The sequence below is a fragment of the Struthio camelus genome, chromosome W, assembly GCF_040807025.1.
Source record: "Struthio camelus isolate bStrCam1 chromosome W, bStrCam1.hap1, whole genome shotgun sequence".
NCBI classification, from domain to species: Eukaryota; Metazoa; Chordata; class Aves; order Struthioniformes; family Struthionidae; genus Struthio; species Struthio camelus.
Window position 1 is genome coordinate 66,396,658 of NC_090981.1, and position 26,991 is coordinate 66,423,648.

Consider the following 26,991-nt stretch of genomic DNA (forward strand, 5'->3'; position numbering starts at 1 on the left):
AGAGCCTCTTTACTAATATCCTCTGTTCCTCTTTCCCTTGGCTTCCCAATACTCAAGCATGTCCTGCCTTAGCCCCCTGCCACCCCACTCCTGCTCTCAGGACACTGGGATTCCCTCGACAAGTCCAGCCTCACACCAGTCAAGGCCTCATGTAGATATATATATATTTTTATATATATATATATATTTTTTAACTGATATCCTACCTCGCTTATCCGCAATGTAACCTTCCCTACTTCCCTCCTAAATGTTTCCTGACTTGTGGTCAGTGTAGACAGGAACATGTTCAGTTTAGCGTTGCATCAGCAGAATGAATGGTTAAACCTCAGGATTAAACCACTGTAACATTTCCTAGCAGAGAAAAGCCCTTACACAGCTGTCACTCTTCACCCCAAAGGTGGCTGCATGCCAGTGCTGCAGCATGCAGTAGTCCTTCTGGGACAGAAGGGAAAAAAGTGATTAAAGATCCTAATTTCAGAGAAATTAGACATAGACAACTTTTTTCATCTTCACAGCCACAGATTATAACTACAGGTTTTGCAAACACTCATGGTACCAGTCTGGGACCATTCTGGACTCCTATGTAGCTTAATAAATGTCATCTTTAGCTTTAAAACAGTAAGTAAAATTGTTATATTAGCAATTTCAAAAGCAACATCTGAGGCACTCAGCTCTTACTATGCCATCGTCTCTCTGCTAGAAGGGCTGCATAAAATAAACTAAATAGCTTTAGTATTTTCAGGCAATAACTGTCATGTATTGATTTGATTATTATGCCTTTCTTCAGACTGATCAATGTTGCCACCTATTGTGATGGTACTGTAGCAATTCAATAATCAACTTCTGATTAAAGACTGTAACTCGGTGCAATCACCTTGGACCCTATCACACTCAGCATACGTCTTGAACATTCTGCAGGTTGGAAACATACGTAAGGATAATGAGGTTTTAAGGAGAGAGATAATATTTCGTGTCGGTGACTATATACATTGCCATTGCATACACTCAATTTCAAGTATATCTTTATAAAAAGAAGATACGCGATGGCAGAAATGATCAGTTTTTTGCTGTCCACCCGAACGCTGGACACAGAATAGCTCCACGTGTTGCTAACGAGACACAGAGCTTTTGACTTCCAGGTCAGTAATTCAAACCCAACTTCACTAGATCACTGCAATGATCCATGGCTGCGTGGTAGCCTATGTCAAATAAGCTGGTTCGTTCACTGAAAAAAAAAACCAAAAACCCTTAGCATTAAAATCATCATATTCAAGTCACCTCAAAGTGTTTCTGACCTACCGGACTGACTATAAAACATTTTAGAATAGCAAGCATTAAATACCATGTGAAAAGTTTGACCAATGACATGAAGCTTTAAGATTTTTGACACATGGTAGGTCAAGGAAAGTTTAAATACAGCTCTGTGCCATTTATCTTTTGCATGTACTGCTTCCAGATGAAGGAACTGAAGCCTTTGCATGTGCTGCAGACATACAGGAGATGACACTATATGAATGTTTCAGAAGAGCTGTGAAAAAAACAGGTCACAGGACTCTTAGGGCACTCCTGGGAAAATACAGAGGATAGCACTGGTGAAGAGTGTTGTGTTTTTTTTTTTTTTTTTTTTGCTAAATACCACAGCTAACAGTATTACCCAAATAGCAAGTCACAGTGGCAATAACTGGGTCCAGTGAAGCCATTATTTGCATTTCTACCCAGTCATTACCAGAGCAAACCTATCTGAGACATTTGCTTGCTTTAAATTTTGGAGCCCTGGAGCCCAAGCTAACACTAGCGCTGAACTGCAGACTTTAAACAGACAACACCTATCAGCTCTGGTGAATCAACCTACCACAGCAACCTATCTTGTTTTCTTCTACCAGACAAAGCAGAAGTCAGATTTAGCGGTTGGGACAGGGGTATAAAACTAGACAGACCAAAACCTTTGCACTGTCTGAGCTGTCGATCATATGATTCGATGAAAAACCACAGGAAGTCCGATGAACAGATGTAGAACTGAACTGCAATAACTCTGCCACCACAAAAGTTCAACAACATCTTTTTTGCAGTTAACGATTAGGAAGATAGCATCACGACCAGCCACCACCACCTGGCACAACTCCAAGCAACCTGGTGGCATTGAAGCTAGACTGCTTTGGCTATGCATTGCAAAAAATCTCCTTCCCTTCACAAATTAAACATCAGAGCTGCCATAAGGCTGCAGTGTCATGTCAATGGATTCTCTCCAGTGCATGATAACATATAAGCAATGGAGATGGAGTTGCTTTAAGAGAGATGGAGTTCATCTATGTCTTTGCTTTTCAGCGATCTAGATATTTTACTGGATGCAAGCAGGCCTAACCAAAGAAATGGGACAGTCCGTGTGGAAAAGAAAGAAATCAAATGATTGGATTAACATAAAACTGGAGAATCCTCTTTTCCTCAAGGACTCTGTAAGAAACTCTTGTTTCTGAAACAGCAATCCAACGTAAGGCAATATTTTCAAAAGCATATAAACAGTTGAGGAGAAAAGTACCACTTCCGAAAGTGTCTTATGCATTTCAGAGTCAAATTTTCATTGACTTGCCATGAATCAGAAGCTCCAAAGTCCTTCTGAAAACGTGATCTGCGTGCTTTTGAAAAATCTTACCGTGAGCCTTGTTTGGTACCCGAATGACAGGCTGGCAAATTATGTGTTTCATAATGCTTCAGCTAAATAGCAGTGGTGCCTGGGGAGCATCTGCAGGATTGGAGCTCATTAAGATTATACATAAACTGGCAAAAAAACCCACCAAAAAACCAAAAACAAAACAGGGCTCAGATTCAGCACAATAAAAAGTCCTTGGTATAGGTACCCTAACGAGTATTTCTCCTAGAGCTGGGAATTACAATACAGCAAGGCTCAGTTCAGCACCTTGCCTCACACCAAATATACCAGCCCGTAACGAGTCTGGACAGAGAAAGAACATCTATGTTCGCCTGCAAAATCCACAGTGCCACTATCAGATCTCATCCCCCAAATCCCAATCTGCATCAGCTTAATGGCCAACAGTCTTGAAAAGAATTCGCCCTCACACCTTTGCAACCTCTTCCTGATATATACACACATATATGCAAACATTTATATAGATATGTTTATATCTACCCTATGTATATATAAGCATATATAAGCATTTAAGTACTCTAACAGCATCTACTTTCCCACAATTTCTGGAAAAACATTTCAGACTACTTGTTCTGAGATACTGACAGATTGAATTTTAGCAATTATTTAATTCTTCTGGGGAGACGATGCGATTTCATCTTTCTCTGGTTCTCTCTGCATTTACTGGACTTGTGACAGAAAGTCGAAACGACTTGGGTGAAATATCTGTATGGGCTACGCCACACCTGCCTGATACATCTTTGTATCTTTTTTGGGCTTAAAGACTAGACAGTGCGGTGGAAGATTACACTGGGGAGACAAAGAAAGCAAACAGGAAATCTTCTAGACTAAGCAAGAGCTGCACATTTTGTTCAACGCTCTGCATAAGGCAGAGGTGCAAATTCGTAGAGACTGAGAGGAGAGCAACGACCCAGAGTGTGTCAGGAGATTTTTGAACAAAAAAACAGAGAACTCAAGAAGGCAAAAAGACATTCCAAAAAACGTACGCACGGGCTAAATGTCCTGCACGGTTCAAGCAATCACATGAGCTGGAGCAGAAGGTGACATTCTTCCCAGGGAGTAAAATTCAATACACAGATAACCCATACTAATCTAATGAGATATGAACTTCCCTGTCCAGAAGAATAGGGAAGTGTCTCTGCAGAGAGATGAATGTTTTAGCACGTTCAGACCACTGGTGTGCTGCTTCCGTTTCCAGACCACTAGGAGTAAAGGTCTGTACAACCACAGCAGCATTAAAATAAGTGCGCAGCGTGTGAGCAGTGCATTTACACCGTAAGACTTGAAAGGCCAGAGAAGGAGGCACACCTCTGTCGAGAGCTCAGCAGTTTGTTACAACATACTGTGAAGGCAGGTCAGTTTGGGAGAATCAACCCAACAGCTGTGCCCAGATGCTTATAGGTAAAGACTCAATGATTTTTAAAAGTGAAATATTTGCAACAACCTTGCCAGAGAGCAAGGCCTTCTGCAGGATCAAATTGCTATAAAGAAAAGATTGCGTTTCTTTCCAGGACAGGCCTGCAAGCACCGATAGCGTGAAAGTCCATCTAGCGAGCCAGGGATGCACACAAATACACGCTTGTTTCTCACTTTTTCTTACAGCTAGGAAATATGGCTGATAAATGTCAGGGAACCTCAGTCACGCTGCAGAAATTGGTCTTGTCTTCACGCCAAGTCTTTAATCTGTAAGCTCTCCAAAAGCACTGTACAAACGCACGTTACCGTGCGGCAGTGCACGGCATCGGCCTCCCTTGCTTTCTCTGGAGAAAGGCTCAAAGCGAGAGTGGCATTCATTTACTGAAGGGAACCCGTAGCTGACTTGGCTGGCATTACAAAAGGATGGGAAGGGTTGGAAAACGCACGCGCGCGCTTACAAACCATACACACAGCGTCCCATTTGAGGCACAGTGCTCCAAGATGCTTAGGAGGAGCCAGCTACCTGTTTCGGGTTGTCCTGTACCCACCTCAGCAGGACGCAATTCTGGGCTGCTTCTCAAAGGCTATTAGGAAAATTGGACCCTTGGTCAGAAGCTTCTTCAGCCAACCCAGCCGAAATACCCCGTTTCACACCACCTGAACGGCTGATCCAGAGAAAATCCCTAGAGTGGTTAGTTTGAGAGAACAGGGTGATTGCTGCTCACCTTCAGGGATGTTGCGTCCACCTGGAGAAATTTCGGAATGAGAAGAAAAGATTCAGAAGAGATGGAGTTGCACATTATGCATTGCTGACCTCTGCACAACACCGTGTGTACGGTGGGGATATAGTCACAACCATACTGGAAGATTTCTAACGTAAGGAATCCACCAGTGAATTATACTTGTGAGAACTGATGGGATTACTACCATAATTACGATCTTCTCGCCATGGCAGGATTGTTCTGTACGTTATGCTGTCTAGCTGGATACACATCTCTAGAGAACATTTCCAAGGTGACTGCTCAAAAGAACTGCAACAGGAACATTACACGGCTGTTTGCAACGCTGCAGAAAATATAAGTTGGCTTTGCCACAAAGGAAGAAAAAAAGGACTAGAGACTGATATATGCACTTACACCTTAAGTTTGAATTGGAAGGCACAATGCGTAGATGGAGTACTATCAAAAAAAAAAAAAGCGACTTTCATCCACTTCAGGACTAGTCTGAGATGATAAAAATTCCTTGGAAATACAGAGGCCTTTTAGAGGGATGACCCCAGGCATGGTATCAGAGCAAAACATGAATAACCTCAAAACGATCACAGGTAAAAAATGAGGAATGTTTTCAAAATTGAAGGGGGGGAAAAAAAAAGATTTAAACACGTGTAACGAAGAAAGCCACTGGCAAAAAATGATTCTAGTGCCTGACTTTGCTGGAGCATTGCAATCTTATTATGTACACAAACTGACTACTCAGATAAATAAGTAAAACCCTTTGTGCGCTTTTGCCTTTCGGGAATTAAAATCTGAAAACCAGCATAATCCCTGGAATTCTCACCATCAGTAAAGGGCACCGCTGCAAACTCTCAGCCTTCCCCGTGCGCAAACGGAGAAGAGCCCATCAAGCTGCGAGAGCAGACTTTTGCTGATACGGGGTGGATGCGCATGGCTTCCTAAGGAGGCATTTCCAGAGCATGCACACTGCATAACAGCACACACTATTTTTGCCAGAGCTAAGGAAGATGCAAACGAGTTTAAGATCAAACTTCCTGCTTTTCACCCACAACCCAGCCTTCCCTCAAATACTGCGCAAAGCTTTACATGGCAGTGCAAGCCAGCATGTTTGCAGCAAATATTGTCATCAAAGCCTGAACTCATTTTGAAACCACGTTTGCCATGAACTGTACATAGAAGATTTGAATAGTTCCCAAGAAAAGACGGCTTCTAGGTTGCAGAAGCAGGAGTAGATTTGGGGCAGTTTATTCAGCTGCACCTGACAATTAATTGAATAAACCTTTCTCAGTTCACTCAAAGAAGGGCTCGGATACCCACTGATTTCATAAGCCTCAAAACCAGAGCTTGCAAGCTTAAAAAGACCCCCAAATAAACAAACCCCTAATATAAACAAAAACCCATTCTCCCGCAAACAAAACTGATCCAAGGCTGAATTACTTCTTTCCAGAATTTTATGAATGGGACAGTCGAAAAGCTGCCACCTTCCAAGTACGCTACATGTAAACTTTAAACAACATAATTTACTTCAATAATGCTGTTGGGAACTTCTCACTCTTGCAGTCGTGTAAAAGAGGAGGAAAAAAAATAATCAACTCTTTGAAGTCCTTGAATTGGGCAAAAACTTAAGCTATCCTAAATCCTTACGTCCAATGTTTAGATCCCTCTGCCAAAAGCAGAGAATAGCAAACGTGGCGAGCAAGGGCAAGGCAGGGGGAGAGCAACTGTGCACAGTCCACAAGAAGCACAAGGAGCCGAGATGTTCGGCTCCACGGGAAAAGGCCACGTGCCTCCGGGGTCCCAGCTCCACCCGGTCAGCAGGAAATCCTAATGGGCAGCTAATGGGCTCATATAAAACAAAAAAAAGGGCTTTTATGGTTCAGGCCTTGCCAAAAATCTGCTGAAGACAGTCTAGCTGACAAGAGAAGCCTTCTAGGCGAAGATGCAGCAGAGAAGAATTGACTCGTCTATGCAGGTTACAAAGTCTGTTCTGGCTACTGGATAAAATTACAGATCCCTGCTCCCTTCACCAGCCTTTTCCTAAAGTCAAAACAACACTAAAAAAAAATCAACCAATATTCCAGTCGTCACGTCAGAGATAACTCTATGCTAACTAGTTTCAGAAATGGGAACTGTATGCTTTTAGTCTAATTGATATAATTTACAAAATTTTCACAGCGAAGAAAAACTCACTTGAAAGAAGTTTAAAAAGGGCCTAGAGATATGAACAATGAAAGGTTTGGAGAAGAAAATCCAGCTGAACGATAGTCCACCCCCAGGGTAAAAGCCAAGCGATTGGGCAAACGATGTTCTGCCATGCCTCGCACCAGCGACCTGCAGTGAGCAGTGCAAAATAAGCACGGCGTGTTGGCGATAGGTGTAGCTATGAAGGAGACAATTAAGCCTGAAGAACATGAGCCACGTTTTCCTGTTTCAGTAACGCACCCGAACAAGCACTCGGCATTGCTGCAAGAGGTACTACTTGCCCCGGGAGCCCTGTCTGGAGGATGTACAAATTCTGACCCAGCTTTCTATGGAGGTATTGATCTACATGTCACCGTTTGGAACAGTTTTCTGAAATTACTTTTTCATAGCAATTGTCACGCTCAGGCTTAGGGTTTTTTCTCCCCCCTCCCTGGGAAAGGGGGTGAGGGAGAAGGAAATTCCCTTGACCTCCTTCATAGATTCAGTCTGGTCCTTCCCTTGCTTGCGAAGAGGCACTGCCCACCTGCAAAGTCTCTAGCACCGATTTTCCTCTCGCTTCTGTTCAGCCTCCAAGATGGGATGGAAGGGGCTGAAGCATGCTGACAGCACAAGCCACTCTAATTTCACAGTTAAAGGATATTCCTTTTGGAAACTACCTGTATGAGCCTCCTCTGCTACCCTAATGTAGTACCGGGATTTTCCAGGTCAATCAGGAGGCAGAGAACTAAGAGGTCAAAATGCTGTTTTCACCCGCCTGTTTCCTTCAACCCAAAGTCAGAGTTACTGCAACATCACACGTGTGTGTTTGCTCACTTAGCAGCACAGACCACATTGCCCCAACACCAAAGGCGTCAGGAGACGAGCGCAGCGATTCAGTTTGCATATTTGTCCCATGACGAGGTCCCAGACATGCTCTCGCTGGAAACTGGTGCAAAGCCGCGGCGTCGTCCAAAACATCCGGCCAAGCCAAAAGAACATTTCTTTGCACGGTTGGGACCAAGTTCCCCTCTGCTATCACTGCACAGGGGTCCAAAACAGCATGCAAACTTTGGCTTTGAAAATCAAGCACGGAAACGCAACCCCCGTTCTAGCCCTCCGCCAGCCCGGTTTAACACGCCGCTGCTGACTTTTTCGATAGATTTGCTTATGCAAAGGGCTTCTTGCAGCTCTTTTTGCAGAGTTTTACATAACAGCAGCCGCAAAGACGAAGCCAGAGCCGCTAGCGTCCTCCGGTCCCTCCCCCAAGGATGTCGCCCGCGCGGCACGCCAAGCCCAAACATCCTCTCCCCGCCTGCCGCGGGCTCGCAGCAAAGCAGGCGCCTGCGGAGGCAGCGCTGAAGGAAGGCGTCCCGTCGATTTGGTACGTCTTAATCTGCGAGCGCCAGACCTGTACGTATTACAAACCGGTAACAATTACTTAAGAACAGAGACAGACTCGCCGTCAGCAGCCGCTAGCTCTGCGATGGGGGCAGCCGAGGAAGCGGACTCTTATCTGTCTGAAGCTCAGGACGTGCTGACTAACGCCCCGTGCAAGACCTTTGGCTCCGTAATCGCCGTGACCTGGGAAACGCACCCCCTGACGCACATGTACTCCCTTCTTAAGGGTTTCGAGTGTCGTAACGCCCTTCGCTTTGCGCACGTTGACTTCGAACTTCGTTTGATTTGCCCGAACTCAGGCAGCCCTGCGACGACAGGCCCCAACCGAGCTGCTTTCAGCTCGTATCACCGGGGTGTCTTTTCCTAACTGGATTTTTAGGTCAAGATGGCATGTTCCAATTAGCTACTGGAAGCAAGCCTTTCTCAGCGCTAGAGACCAGTAGTACATGCGAGGGAGAAGGGAAAGAGAACTGATGAGAAAGAGCAAAGATTAACTTCAGGCCGCAGGGCATTTCTTTTAGTTTGGCAGCTGGGCAACTGCATCTCCTTGGACTGGCTAAGCAAGGGGGAGTCAGGAGCCGACTGGCTCCAAAAAGTAATATTGTTTTTTCCTCCAGCGGCCACGGTTTTAAAAAGTAGCTTTTCCCCTACAGTGAAGCCGTTCTTAATGCTAACGCTCGCTCCAAACTGGAAAAAGGCCTCCAGTGAACTGCTCTTGCCTTCTTGCAATAATGCGTGGAAATCTCTCGGGTTTTCTGTTTTACTGTGCGTTAGACGGGATATCTCCGTATCTGCTTGCCTTCGGTGAATGTACTTAAGACCTCCCATTTGGTTAAAGACGGTCTTTAAAACATGAAGGAAACAGTCCTAGAGAACTTCAGGCTCGGGAATCTTAAAAGTCAATTATCTGTAAATGCTGTAATGTCCCTCTGTTATTCATTCAACATCTCTGCCCCCTTCCTCTTGGTGCATTTGGGTGCGGGAGCGTTCGCCCTGGTGACAGCACTCAGTCTTTGCTGTCTCAGCACCAGAAGAACCGAGCTTGGCCAAACCTGACGGGAAAGATAAGCCAGAGGAATTCAAATACAGTTTTTGCTGCCTGACTCTCTGCTCAGAGCTGGAGCCCCCACTCGAGTCTCACAGGCCTCACGTTCAGTTAAAGCGCACACGTTTCAGGGCTGTGCTCTGCTTTCCTGCTCCGCACTTCAGAGGCAACATTTCCTACCTTATTTTGGAGCTGCCAGTTGATCAGACCCTCTGGCTGACCTTCCTTCAGTGAGCTATCTGATATAAGCCTCTGGTTTCCTATCTGCAAAAAGCAACCCTTGCTGGGGTTTTTAGATAGCTGGCACATTGCAGCAAAGGAAGGGAAATCCTCCTCTTGAAGCGGCTGGATGCTGTCGCGGCATTACTGAACTGAAACACAGCCAGGGTACGCTCTTATTTTGCTGGGAAATTGTCACCTAAACACCCGCTGCTTCTTCCTCCAACGATGGGAGCTTGGACTACCTATTTACCCCTGTGCAACGCATCCCTACTACCACACCGGCTTAAGAGCCACGCTCTCGCTGCAGTTGAAACATCTTCTGTGACGAAGGAACTGGTATAAACTACCTAGTTGGCAACGTTATGTCCTGCAGGACTCCCTGCTCTTCCCCATCCTCCAGACTGTAAGAGCCTTTCGTGGCTGGAAACACCCAGCACCGACCCGGAGTGCTAGCTCGGTCACTAAGTGCTATGAAAAAAGCTAACAGGCTGGCATGTGGGCAGAAGAGAGCATCGTGGGGTTCGTTAGGATAAGGAGCAAATATGAGAACGTGGCCAAGAGCATCAGCTTGTTTGCAAGCTTGCCAGGCTGAGCTTTACAAACTTCAGAGCCTTAAACCCAGCCTAAACCCATGTGGATTCAAGACTCAACGCAATCATCTCACATTGCTCTACTACGTAACCAACCACCACCAGAAAGCTGGGGTGACCTACACCAGCTGCCTTTTAAGTACTAACAGCACAATCCTCATTAACGACGCTGATATATCTGAGAAATCTGAGCGGTCTCCCACTCGGACAGGAAAAAAAAGCCACCTACAGCAACAATTACTCTGAGCAGGTACAACCATTCGGTGAATCACCCGGATAAAAGCACTGCAACTTGCACCAAAGGTTGTGACAAAATTAATCTCTTTACGGGAATGCAGTTGAGACAGCTATCAGCTGACAAAGCACCCTTCTTCCTCATTCTCACTTCTTGGTGTAGTTACTGTAAACATCGAAGACATATCTCTAATTTATACATTTAATTAAAAGAAATCTATAACATTCATGCTGTTTACATTTAACCTAACACTGCCATGAAAGCTGTAACTTTGTCTAGGATTTATATGCTGTACTCGAATGTATTCAGATTCCTTGATTTAAACATAAACATAGAAGTGAAAACGTGTCAAATCACAAAAAATGGGAAAGATCACATTCCATTATCTAGTTCATCTGTCAACCAGGGCAGAAATGTTCTGAGGAATATTTTGCTCAATCTACCATATGTCACGGAAGCTTAATTTAAACGATTAAATCGGAGAAGACACCTAACACTTAAAAGCAGAAGAGCAAAAGGACTAGCATAGTTGGAACTTGGCTGCACGATGTTTTCTTTCCTGACCTTGTTTTCAATTGCTCATAACTCTCCAAAGCTTGCACCTTCTGGGATTAAATTTCAGAATTTGGCCTCAGCCACATTTTCTTATATTGGAGGAAAAAAAAAGGAATGAGGAAAAATTGGAATTAAAAGCAAAGAAATTAATAAAACCATTTAAAATGGAACTTTTTTTTCCTTTTTAGCTACCTTATCTCTTCTGAAGATTTGCAGTAGAAAATGAACACATGGGTTGGAAATAGCTCTCGACTGAGGAGAAAGAAATGTCAAAGCATTTCAGCGTAATTTTACTTTGCTTTGACCGAAGTTGCAAGATATTTGGAAACAACACGTCATACACATGCAGCGCTTTTGGCACTGGCCTTCTCATTATACTAACAACATATGCAGCTAAGTAAGGAAGGCCGCACAACACATGCAAAGCAGATTTAGTCACAGCGAAAAATGTCATAAAAGTATAGAGTACGTAGGGTGGCTTTCTATGGTACGGAGGAGGAGGAGGGAAACTGGGGAAACGTCACTTTGCTGGAGCAAACGTCCAGCTCCGAAGTTAATACCGGCCGGGCTCTGGCTCTGAGCCCCCATGTAACATACTGGACGGCGAGTTATGGAGCTGCTCAACCAGAGCTCTGGGCTCCTGCCAAGCTGTTGTGAAGCCAGCAGGGCCCTACGGTGCTGGAGAGGGAAGCTCCTCTACGCTCTCTGTTGGGAAGAACCTAGATCATCCTCAAAGATTACCATAGTTTCAATTGTGTGGCAGACAACCGGTTAGCAGAACTGGAGGAGTTTTGAGAAACGCACACACGCAAACCATTGCTTACCAGTGTCAGAGATCTGCTACTACGGGAAGCTGCTTTTAATGCTTGGGAAGTTCACAGTCTTCTCCCAGCTGAGGAAAGTCCTCTATTTTCCTAGCACCTCCCCAGTGCTTTCGTTCTGCCTTGTATGTTTTCTCATCTTGTAGTAGCTTCCTTAAACCAATGTCTCATGAAATCACCCAGTTTAATGTGGCTGGTGACAAATAACCAGATACCCAGAAATGGACTTTTTTTTTTCTTTCCAAAAATTGATTTTTGTCTGTGCAAAGTTTAAACTCTTCTGCTCAAAGTCTCTACACATGCCCTTCACTCCTATGAAATAAGAGAATGACCCTAGCTCTATATGTGCCACTCACTGAAGAAATTAAATTTAAGGAATATAATGTATATATATGGTATATATATTTAAGGAATAAGGTATATATTTTTTAAAATCCACAGCCAAATCAATGCCAGGTAAAATAGGTGCCTTTGCACGGTATGCAGCATCTCAAGGACTTGCATGGAAAAATCTGATTTGGCTGCTATATTCACTTTCAACTTTGTTGGATATTTCACAGTGCAATGAAAGGCCTAGATCAGACTTCAGTCTGTGCACGCTGAAATATTTGATTCATCTCTTTCGGTAGTTCATGCTGCTGTCAGGGACTGGAGTTTGTATGGCACCTCCTGAGCCCTCCCCTCCACAGAGTTTGCAGAGCGCTGAGCACCAGGCCCTGCATTTCTCACTGCAGACCCAGCCTTGACTTTGGCAAGGACCCTCTGCCACCTGGAGAGCAGCGGCAAGGGCAACATCCCTCATCCTGGGGAACATCAGGAAAATGCCACCACTTACCTCTTTTCCTCCCCCCGAACCATGTTGCTAACTCATTGTTTTTGTTTGCAATTGCAACCGTTGCCGATTGCTGCTCACCGCTACTGCGAAACGGCCTCCTCTTGGGTCAGAACCGGTTGGGGCTTCTTTTACAACCGGCCCAGGACCTGACACGTGAGACACCGCACGGCCCCTCTCGCGCTGACTGTGCTGCCCGTACAGCACAACCACACACCTGGTTCAACGAAGGAGGAAACCGTTGCAACAGACTTCCCTCATGTCAGGATACAGAAATATTTTTCTGCACCCTACAGGATACACAAAGAATTGCATATTTAATTTTTTTAAATCCACATTTTGATATCTGGCTATATTTGCACAACAGCAATTTTGTATTTTGTATGCTGGCTGAGAAAAGTCAAATATTAACTACAAGTTAAGAGGCAACCAGCCTCCACGAGACTACCACTGCTGCTTGCTCATTCTGGTTTGTTATGCTTTTCTTAATACAGCTCTTCCTGTTTTTTTTTTTTTAATCACTTTTTGAGAAAAGATGTTAACTATACTATTAGCATATGCTGAACAGCGAATCTGACGTTCCTATCAGTGCTTCTCTTTCCTAGGCTACTTGCTGAACAGCTCTTTCACTCAATTTTTATGTAATTATGAATTTTAATCACAAACTTGAATAAACAACTTTCTTATTACCTGGCCAAATGATACATTCGGAAAACCTGATAACTGACCCTCCACCTTCTCCCTGTTTTGCTCAGAGCCCAGCTCTGCTCCTATTCAGGTTCAAAGGAATTCTTAAGTTTACAACATCCATAGTTTCCCGATGGTCTAATCCTGGGTCAGAAAGAAAAAAAAAACCTTTAATAACTGTTGTTATAGGACACTATTCCACCTTCTAAAGCCTCTGCATGTAACTGCATGAATTCTCATCTGTTGCCTTAATGGGAAGCAGTTAATTATAATCCACAAGCTGCCACAGGCAAGGCTGAAACATTAATCAGCCCTGCTGGCTACAGAACTGTAAGGGGAGTTACAATTTTGCATAGCAGCAGTCAATGGACTAAAACCAGGTGACTCCAAAGCTGAGACCATCACAGCAGAGACACACAAGGGAATAGCTGCGCACGGCAGAAAAAACTCTTGCACTGCTGACTTCATTCCTCCTGGAGTGGTTTATTTGCCTTTTTTACATTTCTTTTGGTTTGAAGAATTAGCCTAAGAACGTGCATTTCTCATGGCTGAGCAGAGCCATTATAGTTTTTTTCCTCAAAACCGGTTTTGGATAACCAAAACCCTGTGCAGACTTCTGTGGAAAGCTGACCTGTGTAGCTATATTATTGAATATCTCTTCTGAAGTAACTACTGTAACTGCAGGAGAAGGTGATTTCATTCCGGCGTAATTATTCTGTTTTGTGAAGAAAGCAATTACTCTGGAATGAAGTCACTGAATCCACGATGCAGCTTCCAGACAGGAACTGGAAGATTTTCGAGGGATGGTAGGGGATAGATATTAAGCCTCCATGTAAATACTAGTCTCCATGTCGAACAGCAGCTTGGGAATAGGAGTGTCCTGTGCTAGCCCACCCTTCGCCTTCATCTTGGCCAACGCAGCTCATTCCTGAACTGCAGGATCACTGTTACCGAAGTCACTCACCCGACGCACAACCTCCCGAGTAGCCTCGGCCCCGTTGTGCAATACCCCGTTCTGTTCCATTCCTTCACTGCTGGAAGAAATCAGCTTCTCTGGATTCCAGTAAGATGTGCAAAGTCCTCTGCATGAGCAGCAAGCCATATTCTCTGGAAGCAGATTCCCTAGAGGACTTGGACCGAATTACCAGCAGGATGTAAAGGAGGCAATCAAAATGCATAAAACCTTGGATTTTCAAAAAAACTGCCAGCATAATGCTGAAGTCAATGAAAGCCTTACCAGCGCTTCTGAAAACCCTACATGTAAGGCTTGCATACGTGATACTTGCATTTATACAATTAAATTATTATCGAATGTTTCCCCAAATTAGTCCGTCGTCAGTCAGTCGTTTATCTTGTAGGCATTAAGGAAAACGAAGATCTTGTGCAAGGGCTGAAGGGAGAAGCTGGGTGAACTGTATGAAGCTTCTCCTGATGGTAGCAATGGTCTTTTGGGGACCATAACAGGCTCACCGATTTTACCACGTGCAAAGCAAGTTTGATTCTGGACACTGGTGTCTATAGGTGGAACCTCTGGGGCCCGGACCATCAGTAGCCTCTCATTTATAGATATGAAGGATCTCACACTCAAGCACACACAGCCTGTATCGGCTTTCTGACTTCACCGGTTCACAGCAGAAAGGAACCGTGTTCTGCCTGAGGTTTGCAGTAGGATATGTGGTATGCTATTTAAGAACGTCTGTTTTTTAAGGAACGTCATGTTTATACTACGCTAAATTTTAAAAAGCGAGGAGTGCTAAATTGTAATATTTAAAAGTTTATTTTAGCTCCAGTCACAGCTTTGAAAGCATCCGATTTTTCTGGTTCTCAGCTACATCAGCAAGGAGGCCAAGTCATCTATTTATCTTCTTTTGAAATGGCTTTGCCTTGCAGGATTGAGGCTACAAACGGGGACCCTAGCTGGCAGCAGCCACGGGCTGACCTGGGGACACCAAGCGAGTCTCAATGAGGGGCAGACGAGACTTGCGTGCCCTTCCCATAGGTTGCAGACTAGCTGGTTTCAGCAACTTCTTATCAATGGGCAAAGGATCCAAAATTGGAACAAAGTTACATGAGCTAAGGCAGCTCTAAGCATTTTTATAGTGATCCATTTTTCATGAAAGGGGGCAAGAGCTCTGATAATAAAAGTGCAAAAATTCTGTTTACAGGATCTTCATATAAGAAGCAATGAAATTAAGTAAGGCTGCATTACCTGCTAATGCTATCAATTAACGCAGCAACCACTTCCAGACATCATAATTACCATACGTGCACTGAGCTTTTACCTCTGGGCTTATTAATTTTGTACCCAGGAGGTTACAACTATCGACTGCTTTCGGACATATCGATATGTGCCAACAGAAAAGCTCCCGCTGCAACGCATTGTTGCACAAACCGAAATGATCCGAGTGACAGAGAAACAGCAGTCTGCACCGATCATCAGACAACTGGCTACCGGTCGTTTCTCCATCCGCTCTTAAGCACGCGGACGCAGCGGCGCAACAGGATGACAGCAGCTAGCTCTGGCTGGCTAGGGGCAAAACTTACATGGTCTGCAGTGACAGATAATGACTATTAGAAAAATGCAAAATCACTCTGTGATTTTATGTGTACATACATATAACATAGATATATATAAATATATACATAAATATACATACACATATATACATACATATACATACATTAAACCAATGGATCTTATTTCTCACTGGTATCTGCCACACTGCGAATTTGCTCATGGCAGGAGTGACTGCCAACCAGAACTACTCTGCAAACTCCAAAGCAATCTGAAGTTCGATGCATCTCTGAAAAATATGCATTTGAACCCTCATCATTCCTTCTCAGGATTTTTTTTAAAGTGCATTTGACTTCTGAAGTTTGCTGAAAACTAAATGCATACGGAACGATAATGACATCCAAATACTGACTGGAAAAAGCAGTGGCTGTTTTGCACCCCCCCACCCCTTGCCTGGCATAAGACAAACGGGTTTCAGAAAAAATTGCACCTTGTTTGCACTTGGGTTTTGCTGTCAGCTCACCTGCATAGTTCAAAATACACATATCTTTTTTTCATTCTGGTCAAGCTTCTACAAAATTAAAAAAATCTACTTTAAAACCTCCCTGTAAAAAAATAAAGCATTATTTGTATCTTTAAATAAATCTTAATTTTCCCTCTTCTAGTTTAGCCAACGTATTTCAAGCAAGACTACGCTGCACACGCTGGAGGGACTCTCTTACCAAAATCATTAGATTCTCATAAAACAGGAATATTTATAGGAACGTTTAGGAATTCTGTAAAACACGATTGCAACTGCGGCGCAGAGGAGCCCCGTCAGCAGGCAAACCTACGGAGCGCGCCGCGCTTGCAGTACGCGCCTGTGACTTCCAAAAAATCTGGAAAAGGCGGAAAGGCCCCGGGGAGGCGGGGGCAAAGCCACGGAGCAACAACCAAGCCTAAACAGTTAATCCGTCCTTCCCGCTCCCGCGCCCAGGAGCGCGGCCGATTTCGTCAGGGAGGTTTGGCAACGTGAGAAATCCTGTAACCAATTTCATTTCCTGATAAAGCACCGGGCGGCCGGGGTGGGGGGGGGGGGGAAGTCAGCCAGAGGCTTTCGGGACTGTCAAGCGCTCAGACGTGACGGAGAGGCTCCTGCGAGGAGCCAGCCTGTCTCTGGCTTATCGCCGCTGAGCCAAGCGGCACCAGGCGAGCGCCGGCCGAAGCGCGAGGCCGTAGCGGCCCTGTAACCCCCCCCCCCCCCAGCTCCAGCACGCTGCTTAGACCCCGCTTCGAGCGACCGAGCTGTAAGCGCACGGCCGTGCCAAACACGCCTGGCTACGCAGCTTTCTACTGCCCTCGCTCTTCACGTATTTTAAAGCCAAATCCTAGGAGAGACTTTGTATCGAGGCGTTTACAATCCCCCCCCCGACATACAGCCTTTTAACAGGGAAAATCCAAATACAGAGGAATAAATCACTCACGCACGGATATATTTTGGCAAGAGCGAGACGACGAGGGACATGTTTTCCCGAGCAACTGGGGGCTGCCCCGGCTGGAAAGCTGAACGCCCCGATTCAAAGAGTCTTGCTTTTAAACCGAGAGTGATTTTTTTTTTTTTAATTTATCTTCATAAATAACCCCGATAATTTTACCGAACGGTAACAGTCAATATCAGATCTAATAGCCAAACGACACACAGGCTTCAGTGCAAGCGCAGCTGCGATTCCCTCCTACGTTTAAACGCCATCTTTCAATACAGAGTTAATCCGACTGGCTGCTCCCTTTCATATCATCACAAAGTGCTTCACAGCTCAAACATTTTCACAGGAAATTCAAGTAGCTTGACACACCGAGATTTGAACTTTTAAAAGTCTACAGTTTGAGCTTGTAAAAAAATAAAAATAAATAAATAAAAAAAATACTGCCAGTCTGATGACCCCTGAAGGGAAGATAAAAGGAGAAAATGGCTCAAATAATAACTTCAGGCCCTTCATTACCAAAACGCCGGGTAACTTTTCAAGTGGCTTGCAGGCTTATAACAGCAACGACGTCTGCAATCGATTAGCTCCACCCGCACAAGCGGACGTCGCAGCGCCAGTGAGAAAGCACCGCTGGTTCTAGAGCTCACGGGGAAGCAGAACGTAACTGCGCCAAAACCCAACATCTCCGAAAAGGAAGTTGGGGAAGCTGAAGAAATATTATGCTTGTTCTGCACCAAAGTGGCTGAACTTCTTCTCGTTGCATCTTCTGTTTCGCTGGAAAGCCTGGGATAAATCTTTTTTGGACTCCTAAGGAAACTGCTGCTCACTCGACTCGTTTTGTCCTGTACCATAAACGCAACCACTGTCGGCTTTGCTGGGATCTTACACGCACTGCGCTTAGGACACACACAAGCTAGTAACATCAAAAAAAAAAAGAAGAAAGTTCCTTGTGTTAACTATTTATCCAGGTCTGCAATCACGGTACACGGCCTTGGAGGACTACACCGGAGCTCTAGCGGAGGCAAGGTCTGAGCTTAGAACAAACACATTCTAGGAGCCCAATCCCAGGTGCTCCTTCCATGCTTTACTCATGTTATTTAATGAGCACTTTAGACCCCCAAATTATACAATGAGAGAAACAACAAGAATACCTGAGCTGGACATGGAGAGGATCAGTTATACTTCCAGAGTGTTTTCATATTAACAGTGCAGTTTCATATTAACAGTTTTAATATTAACATATTAACATCTTTGAAAGTACCATTCATATTTCTGAGCTACCGCTACGCATTTACCAAATTTTGTGATGATTCCTCACATACGACCACAGAGTAAGCAAGAAACTCTATGACACAAAAACAGGAAATCTATTTTCTTCTCTCTTCAGGCCACAGCATTAACATGAAGGGTAATACTGCAGGTTATGGTATACCACAGACCGGTTGACCTAAGTGAAAATCAGCCCAGATGAATTAATCCTTATATACTACTTCTAAGATGAGACCCCACGTGAGCTAAATGGAAGTGGATGTGGGTAATCAAGACTCATCATTGCACTTTGAGACCAACAGTTCACCAATTAAATAGCACTAACTCCATCACTTCTCCATCAGCTGCTTGCTCTCAAGCCCCTGCAGTTCCACTCTGCTGAGTGCCTTGAAGTGAAACCGAGTTGTCTGAAGCTTTGGAGCTCACTGATTCACTTTTGCTACTCTATTCACGTGCAGCATAAGAAGAAACTCGTGCTGGCATGCTGCGAGCCTGTCCTTGGGCAGTGCAGCTAAACAGAGTGCTGGGTTTAAGAGGAGATGGCCATACCTCAGAGTTGCATGGGAATACCCACATCAAACGGGCTGGCATGTCCCTGGACTTCTGTTCCAAACGACAGCATTTCAACTGCAAGGAGGCATAAAGCCAGAGCAGATCGGATGAATACTGTCAACAAGGAAACTCAACCAGTCTGCGGACCGCTGCGGGCATTACTGCCCTGCAAAGGCATGGACAGCTTTGGTTGGCAGCCCACCAAACTCCTGCAGATTTAGGGGATTAGACTGGTCTCCTTACACCTACGAAGATACAATGCGAACACCAGTCCCATGCCATCCTTTAAAGCCTCAGAGACACAAGATCCATCTTTCCAAATTTCTGGGCTACTGTTAAATCAATGCCACTTCCACAAAACAGCAGGGAAGATGATGGAGGAAGGGGATGGAGAAAAGTGGAGCATAGATGATCTCCCCCTAATTAATACTCATCAGTATGAGCTACATATTCCCCAGCATGAGATATGCAAAGTCCTAGCAGCTGCTGAGCATCCTGCTCAGAGCAGGCCTGGAAACATCTCCAAAGCGTGAAGATATGGCTTGAAATTGTTAGCCTGTTGAGGCCAACAGCAAAACTCTCAAATTCCAGCAAGATCAGGATTTTCCCATGGATCTCTGAAACGCTAGGACATAGCAATGAATGTTTTAGGGACGAAGAAGAAAACAAGGTTGAAGTGCTCCATTCACTCTTGATCTACAAAGGAAAATTTTATAGAGTGCTCTCTCCAAGTTGAAAGCATGGTTATTATTTTCTGCTGGAAAGGATTTTGGCTCATTTACAGCAAGAAACTGATACTACACGAGAAATAGTTTAAAGATCAGGCATTCAAGAGCTTGCTAATGCATATTTTCCTATGCTGATGCTGCAATGATGTTTATATTACTCCTCGATAGGGAGGTGTCAGAAAAGTATTAGTGCATTTTTAACTGTGTGCCAGGAAGACAAGTAAAACAAAATAGCTGTTTCTTTCTTGTTCTAGTCAACAATGCCAAAAGTTGCTGTTTATTTTTTTCCACTCCCATGGAAGAATTTATAACCACTGAAGTAAACTGAAGCTAAAATACTGTTTTAATTCCAAAATTGACAGACAGCTGCTATGTCAAAGCAAACCTAAGTTGTCTGGGTTCCCAGGAGCATTCACCTTTGAAAAATGAGTTCCCTGGAGCTGCTTGAGGGGTGGGGTATTTTTTGGTCCCTTCCCCATAATGCTATAAAAACAACTGAATAAAAACGTGGTCCTGTAGAAGTTTCATATCCAGAAGATACCTGGGGAGAGGTGGAGAGCACATTCCCTTTTCAAATAGCCCTAAGAGTAACATACAAATACGGTATCGGTCACAACGTTAGCTAGCTCTCTTCGGGAGCGCCAAATGGAGGTTGCGAATGCCGCAGTACACATCACTGCTGTTAGACCTGGCCCTGTGCAAACATGCGATATACTCAACTCAGATCTTATGGGCAAAAGGACTTGTCCATAGTGACAAAGAAAACGAAATCTTGGCACGTACGACTTTCAGAATCCACGCATACGTTTACTGGAACAGCAACTGTATCAAGAGTTTTGGTTGCTTTTTAGTTAAGAATTTTAAAACACACCCTTAATAAATAAATAAATATGCTTTATAAGTGACTCAAGAGACCATGCCAACATTTTAAAAGTCTTGTGCTCAGCGATATGAAGTTCCATGGTTTTTTCATTAACTGAGAGTTTCAAGTTAAACTACATGCTAAAGGGCTGCAGAATGCATTTATTTTGCTTTCCCTAAAGCTTGCAGGTTACATGATTTCTTCCATCTTTTATTAGGGACACTTCCGAACACGGACTTCTGCCAGTATTTAATCCGGCTCATCAGCAGTATTTGCATTATATTACATATAAGGCATATAAATAAAATGCATAAAATACATACAATGCTGCAAACGAGTTTCCCTAAAGACTACTGAAATACACTTTCACGCACGGGAATTTCACAAAAGGAGTCAACAGATTTCAAAGACTTTGAATGCACAGATGCTAAAGCAAATTTACCTCGGCACTTGGCTTCTGCAATGTTCAAAAAGAAAAGAACCAAGCATATAAACAAAGGTTTAACAAGTATAAGGGTTGCAATTCTGTTAATAAATATATACGGACCTCACTGCAATACTTTCTTACCATGCTCTCTTTAGTTAATATATTCTGACTAGCTGCTCAAGTCCTGCTAAGGAAGCACTTCTGTGGATTATCATATTTATGTTTAAAAATGACTCTGTGTGGCATTTTTCTCTGACATAAAACCAAGATGATCTGTGTTTTGGTCCTCAAGATTCTTATTTCTGGAATTATTATTTCTGGGATTATAAATTAAGAGTGGCTGCTATGTTACCTTCCTTTATAGAAATTTCCAAAATACAACACAAATCAGAAGTAATGGTATAATGAAGCATTTTGGTACTTTAAGCATGTTAATAGTCGCATTTTTTCAGTAACGTTATTCACACAGCTAAGTTAGATCTTGTCCACACACAAGTTTGCGTCATTTAACTAAACAGATTAAAACAATATAAATGCCAGCTTGGACGTACTTATTATAAAGTGGTGTCATTCGGTTTAGTTTAAACTCATTGTCAACAACTTAAGCAGCTGGGCTTACATTAAAATAAGAGCACCTGCATGAGGGTTTGCCCTGGTTCAGACAGACAAGTTTATAATCCCAGTTTAAGATTAACTAGTGTCATCTGAGTGCAGACATCTTTGCCTGCCTGCTTACAGCTCCACAATGGTAAGTTATTTACTGAGCACGAGGCCCCATCAAAACTCTCTAGATCATTTTTCTTGGAATCGTGGTTACTCGAAATCATATTTCTCAAGGGATGGGGAGTATATTCTTTTCTACCCAAGGTCTCTGAGAAGCTGGCCTCTAAAAGGAACGCCTTCAAAGCAACATGAGTTACTATTCATCACTTGTCGGGCAGCTCACGGAAGCAGGGAAGTTTGACATCTTCATTCAGGATATAAGTTGCCAGAAGGATATACACAATCTATAAATATTATTCTTAGCAAGCGCTTGGTGTTTTGGAAAGGCCCAAAAAGCACTCTGTTTAAAAAGTTTCCTATGCTTCTCCTATTAATCTGATCTTCTTCAGGTGAAGGGTTAACAGCAGCCAAGGGTCAGTGAAGGGAAGCCTGCACCATAGACGCCTGCCTAACGTCAGCCCTGAGGATGCCTTAGATACAACCAGCTTCCGCTATAATAAGATCCTTGACCCTTCAGTCAGAAAAACATAAATATCAGGAAGAGTTTTGATGAAGAATTTACTTTTAGGAAGTTTTCTGTCTCTCTTGCTTAGTACTATGCCCTGGAGCTCTGTAGCGGAGCTGCTGATCTCCGCAGCTCATTCACTCGTACGCCTTTACGTCACGCAAAGTTATGCATTCTTCTCTCTGCCTAAAGTCCAGGGTAGTGAAGTACTGTTGTAACCATTAAACAAGTGCACAAAAGAGCTGTACATAGCTGAGGAACTACAGATCTGCCACAAAGTTTAATTTAGATTACGGAAGACTGCTCTTCTGGATTCTGAAGCCTACCAGTATCTTGCTCTGGCCAAATAACAAGCACTGGGAACAAAGGACACCTGGATGCTGGTAGTAAAATTGCTGTTACTATCATCAGGATTAATCGTAACAGACAATGGGGCAATGGATGATCTCTCGGAAACCTGCGTTTCATGGCATGAAATGCTTTAGAGATCGTAACCACCATCAAACTGGACCTGAAACACAGGTGACCGTTACAGAGTAAAGGCAAATCATCCCTAGTAGCATGACTCTGGACCAGGAGCTAAATTCTTTAAAGCAGTAAACCTGAAACGGCTCAACTGTGTACTGCAGTGACAGTTTGCAGGTGGGAATGACAACTATGATACCAGCAGCATCCAAAGTGAGGTTTAAATACTCTTAACCAAGCCTAGACCAAAAAACTTCTCACAGGCTATTCCAGTATCTCAGTGTGCCAGCACGGTGATGGACTGATGGTGACGTTCCTACCAAAAACTACAACTGCCAATACATCCCGAGTGACACAGTTCTGAGGAACATCGCCACTCTAGGTAGCACGCATGCATATAACATGCTAGCGGTTTTCTTCGCAATCTGGTTTACTGCTCCGAATGCTACCCACCTCTTGCCGCTGCACGCGGCAGGACGAAGGAGTCAGGAGCACTAACGGCCATGGAGCAGGCCCATCTTTCTGCCCAGCTTCTCCACGAGCTCAGGAGCAACGCCTAGCCGAGTTGCGGCCAAGCCCCCTTCTCTACACCGCCAGCTCAAGGGAAAAGCACAACAGTGTTTAAAGCTGGGGGTTTTATCTGCGGCCAGAAGCTGGGCTAGGAACAACGCTCAACTTTGCAGCAGAGTGCAGCCACACAAATTTGCAGCCAGAAGCTGGACACACAACTTTGTTGCCACCTCAGTCAACAACTATGTCATTTTTATGGCATTTTGGGTAGCAAAACCCAGGAACTGGGTGACATGCCAAGGATACAAAGCTGCCCTGGCCCATCTTACAGGTGATACCTAACAACAGTCACAGGGATATTTTACTGTTCTCCCCTGCTCACAGGTGCCTTGATGATCAGGGGCTTCCATGAAATACCTGGAAGCTAAAGAAGTTGGAAGTACATTATTAATAAAAGGGAAACCTCCGAGAAGTGCTTTTGACACCTGAAGGGAAGCTTTTTGCGTCAACAGACTGAAGGCTTTTACCCTTGCTCCTTTTACATAATCTGTGAAATTTTAATGCTCATAAAATTAGAATGCACTTCGATAAATATTAAATTTAGTACCATAGGCGCAAGTTGATGGCATAATGGCATGTCTGCCTAACACAACAAGAACATATGACAACATGCACATGGATGACAAAATGCTAATTGAAACCAAGAGAAAAAAAAACAGGAAAAGAATAAATGCAGCTCAGAATATGTTCACGGAAATGAAATATTTTTGTGTTCAGTGGCTTAGCTGATGGGAAGTTTTCTTTTAAAAAGAAACATGGGGCCTCTCAAGTCTGATCAGTCCATGAACCCAAATGTCAGCTTCCAGTCAATAGCTGGCATTCAAAACAAGTTTTCCCACTTATTGTAAAAGAGCAGTTATCTGCTGGCTAACTCCCCTTGGAAGTCCCGAGATAACTCTCAGACTCCAGACACAGTCTCATTTCTCTCACGCTCCTCATCCTGCAAGCACAGATAGCTCACCAAAGGGAAGAAAGACAGCCTGTGAACTTTTGAAAAATAAAAAATAAGGAAAGAATGAGGCCAATTTTCGCCTATCACTATGATCTCTAAATTGCCTTTAATAAGCTTCTGCAATAAAACAGGGAGCCTGGATTGTGGGCTGCTCGTCTGCAAAGGAGACGGCTCTATCTCCAAACTGTGGCTTCTACCTCCGTCCCAGGCATATTAACTTCATTTATCTCCTCCCAAAGACTGCAGGAGCAATAAGCAGCTCTCGATTTCAGCACCTGCCCTTTATCTCTCTGTTTACGCAGAAGTCTTCTAAAAGCCTAATTACTCAGCTTGGACTTTCCCTGCCTTCCACAGCACACAGCTAAAAGCATAGGGTTAAAATAACATTAATTATATCGTTCATCTTGAACGGCAGTCAGGTTGCTTCAGGACTAGAAGGAAAATATGAGTTAGATCTTCTGTTCCCCAACGTTTATTTGCTAAGTGGATGCAGGATATCTTTCCTTGCAGGTATAACAATTTCATGAGACCTGCTCCTAACTCGCATGCTCGCTTTCCGTTGCATGGTGCTTCCCACAGAGAAAGGGAGCAGAAGTACCAGGGAGCGCCTCAAAACCGATAAGCCGCATTATGCAGATCAGGATCGTGGCTGTAAGTGCTGTTATTTTTAGTTTACGTTTATTCATGTCTGAACTATGGTCTGAGCATCAGACTTGAAATCTGAATAAATACAATGCCTCTTGAACGCTCACTTCCTGCGCAAAGGCCAAGATAAGCAACTTGAAAACATTCCCTGCATTTATCTGTGCATACATTACGTACTTACACACAAGAAAAAAACACCATTGTATGCGATGTGGGGAGGAAAGCGAGTAAAAGCACTACTCCAGTCCTCATTTTTTCCAAATCCTAACCCCTGCTATGTTTCAACCTCCTCCCTCAAGGTGCTTAAGTCAAAGTTGGTAACTCTAGGAGGTGGGAGCAGTCTTCTGCACGGTCTATCGTACTTTTGGGCACTGCAGTATGCAAAAAGCAAGAATAGCTTGCAAATGAATCAACAATTAATTGAAAAGCCAGTTCTCAGAATTAAACTCCACAGCTGTTCATGCTGTAGTTACATATAGGTCATGTCAGCCCAGATGCAGCAGACCCATAGTTCCTCCACGCATTCGCCAAGCTGGTCAGGCGCAACCCACCTGCTATCCAGAAGCCACATATCCTAATTGGCTGTGCCCAAGCTAATATGTGTTTAAAAAAACATCCCTTCAGTAGGATATATGAGTTGCTCTATGCAGCTAGATGGCTTCCAGCTCAGAGGTAGGAGCTTAGTGATGCGAACATCAACTGAGCTTATTGTGCAGGCAAAGCAAATGTGGGTAGGGCTGCTCCCACCCATCCAGACATGCCCAAGAGAGTGTCATTAAAGATACGTGGATTAAAGCATTCTCCTTTATTTAGCTGCTGAAATTGCTCGTTGTTGCCAACATATTGTGTAACGGTATCTTCAGTCTGATCTTAACATGATTTTTTTTTCAAGCTTTAGAAAAAAGCTTTTGCCGAAAATCTCAGAGACTGAAGTGGCAAGACCTGAGAAACAGTGAGACTTGTGAGACCCTTCTAAGACAAGAACAAGGACAGAGGGCCTGAAGACTTGCCGTGAAATTTCCATTCGAGAGAATCACTTGTGCTACTCATTGTGAAAGTATTTGCAAAGAAAGGGAGCTACGAGCATTTACAAATTAATGCCTGACGTTACAGATACTTGGGTCAGTGTCACCAACTTTCCACCATGCAGGAGAGTAAGCGTCACTCTGCAAAAGGGTTTTGAAAAAAATGTTAAAATCCAGTAGGTGAAAGTGGGCAATGTGAAGGAATTATGTGCCAGAATGTCTATGTTCACTTGCTAAGCCTGCCCCTAAACACACGTCCTTTGGAGGAAAGGTAAGCGCACCAAGTCACACCTTCAGCATCCTCAAAATGTAAAGTACCTTATGGCTTGATAAGGACTTACAGGGCATAACACTTTTCAAAACATGCTGATCTGCTGACTTAAGCTGCAATATAAACACGTAATTTTGAACACCATGCATCATTAATGCAGGAAAAGTAAAACTCGATGGGATTTCACTCTAGAAACAACATTTCTTTAAACTGTGGCCCAACAGGTAATCAGTCTGGCACCCTAAGTGCCAGATAAACTTTTATTTTTTGTAAGCAACAATTTTTTTTTTTTACTGATGGCTTTACGTCAAGAAGGAACTACTGCGGTCTCTTAACACAAGAGTTTTTAACTATCTGCATGCATGAATGAATCGTCACAGAAAAAGCAGCCCCTGGGAAGGAAATGCCAAATATACAGCGTTTCTCTGTACCCTCTTTTTGCACACATTCCTACCGACTATCCACAACAGCGTCACGTAGCAAGAACACAGTCTGAAGGGCTGAGCTCAGGATTTGGATCCAACAACGCCTCTGTTATTGTTTGGGCTATTTTTGTACTGCTGTTCAGAACTCAGGCTCTAGACCAATCTGTTCCAAAGTACTTCAGTCTGATTGACTCGCTACACGTACTAGCTCCG

General features: G+C 43.8%; 1 protein-coding gene across 5 annotated transcripts in view; it reads right to left on the reverse strand.

Annotated features, from left to right (window-relative positions):
- The window catches only part of LOC104138494 (dymeclin), a 231,246-nt gene that overhangs the window by 5,323 nt on the left and 198,932 nt on the right, over positions 1-26,991 (reverse strand). The window lies entirely within an intron of this gene.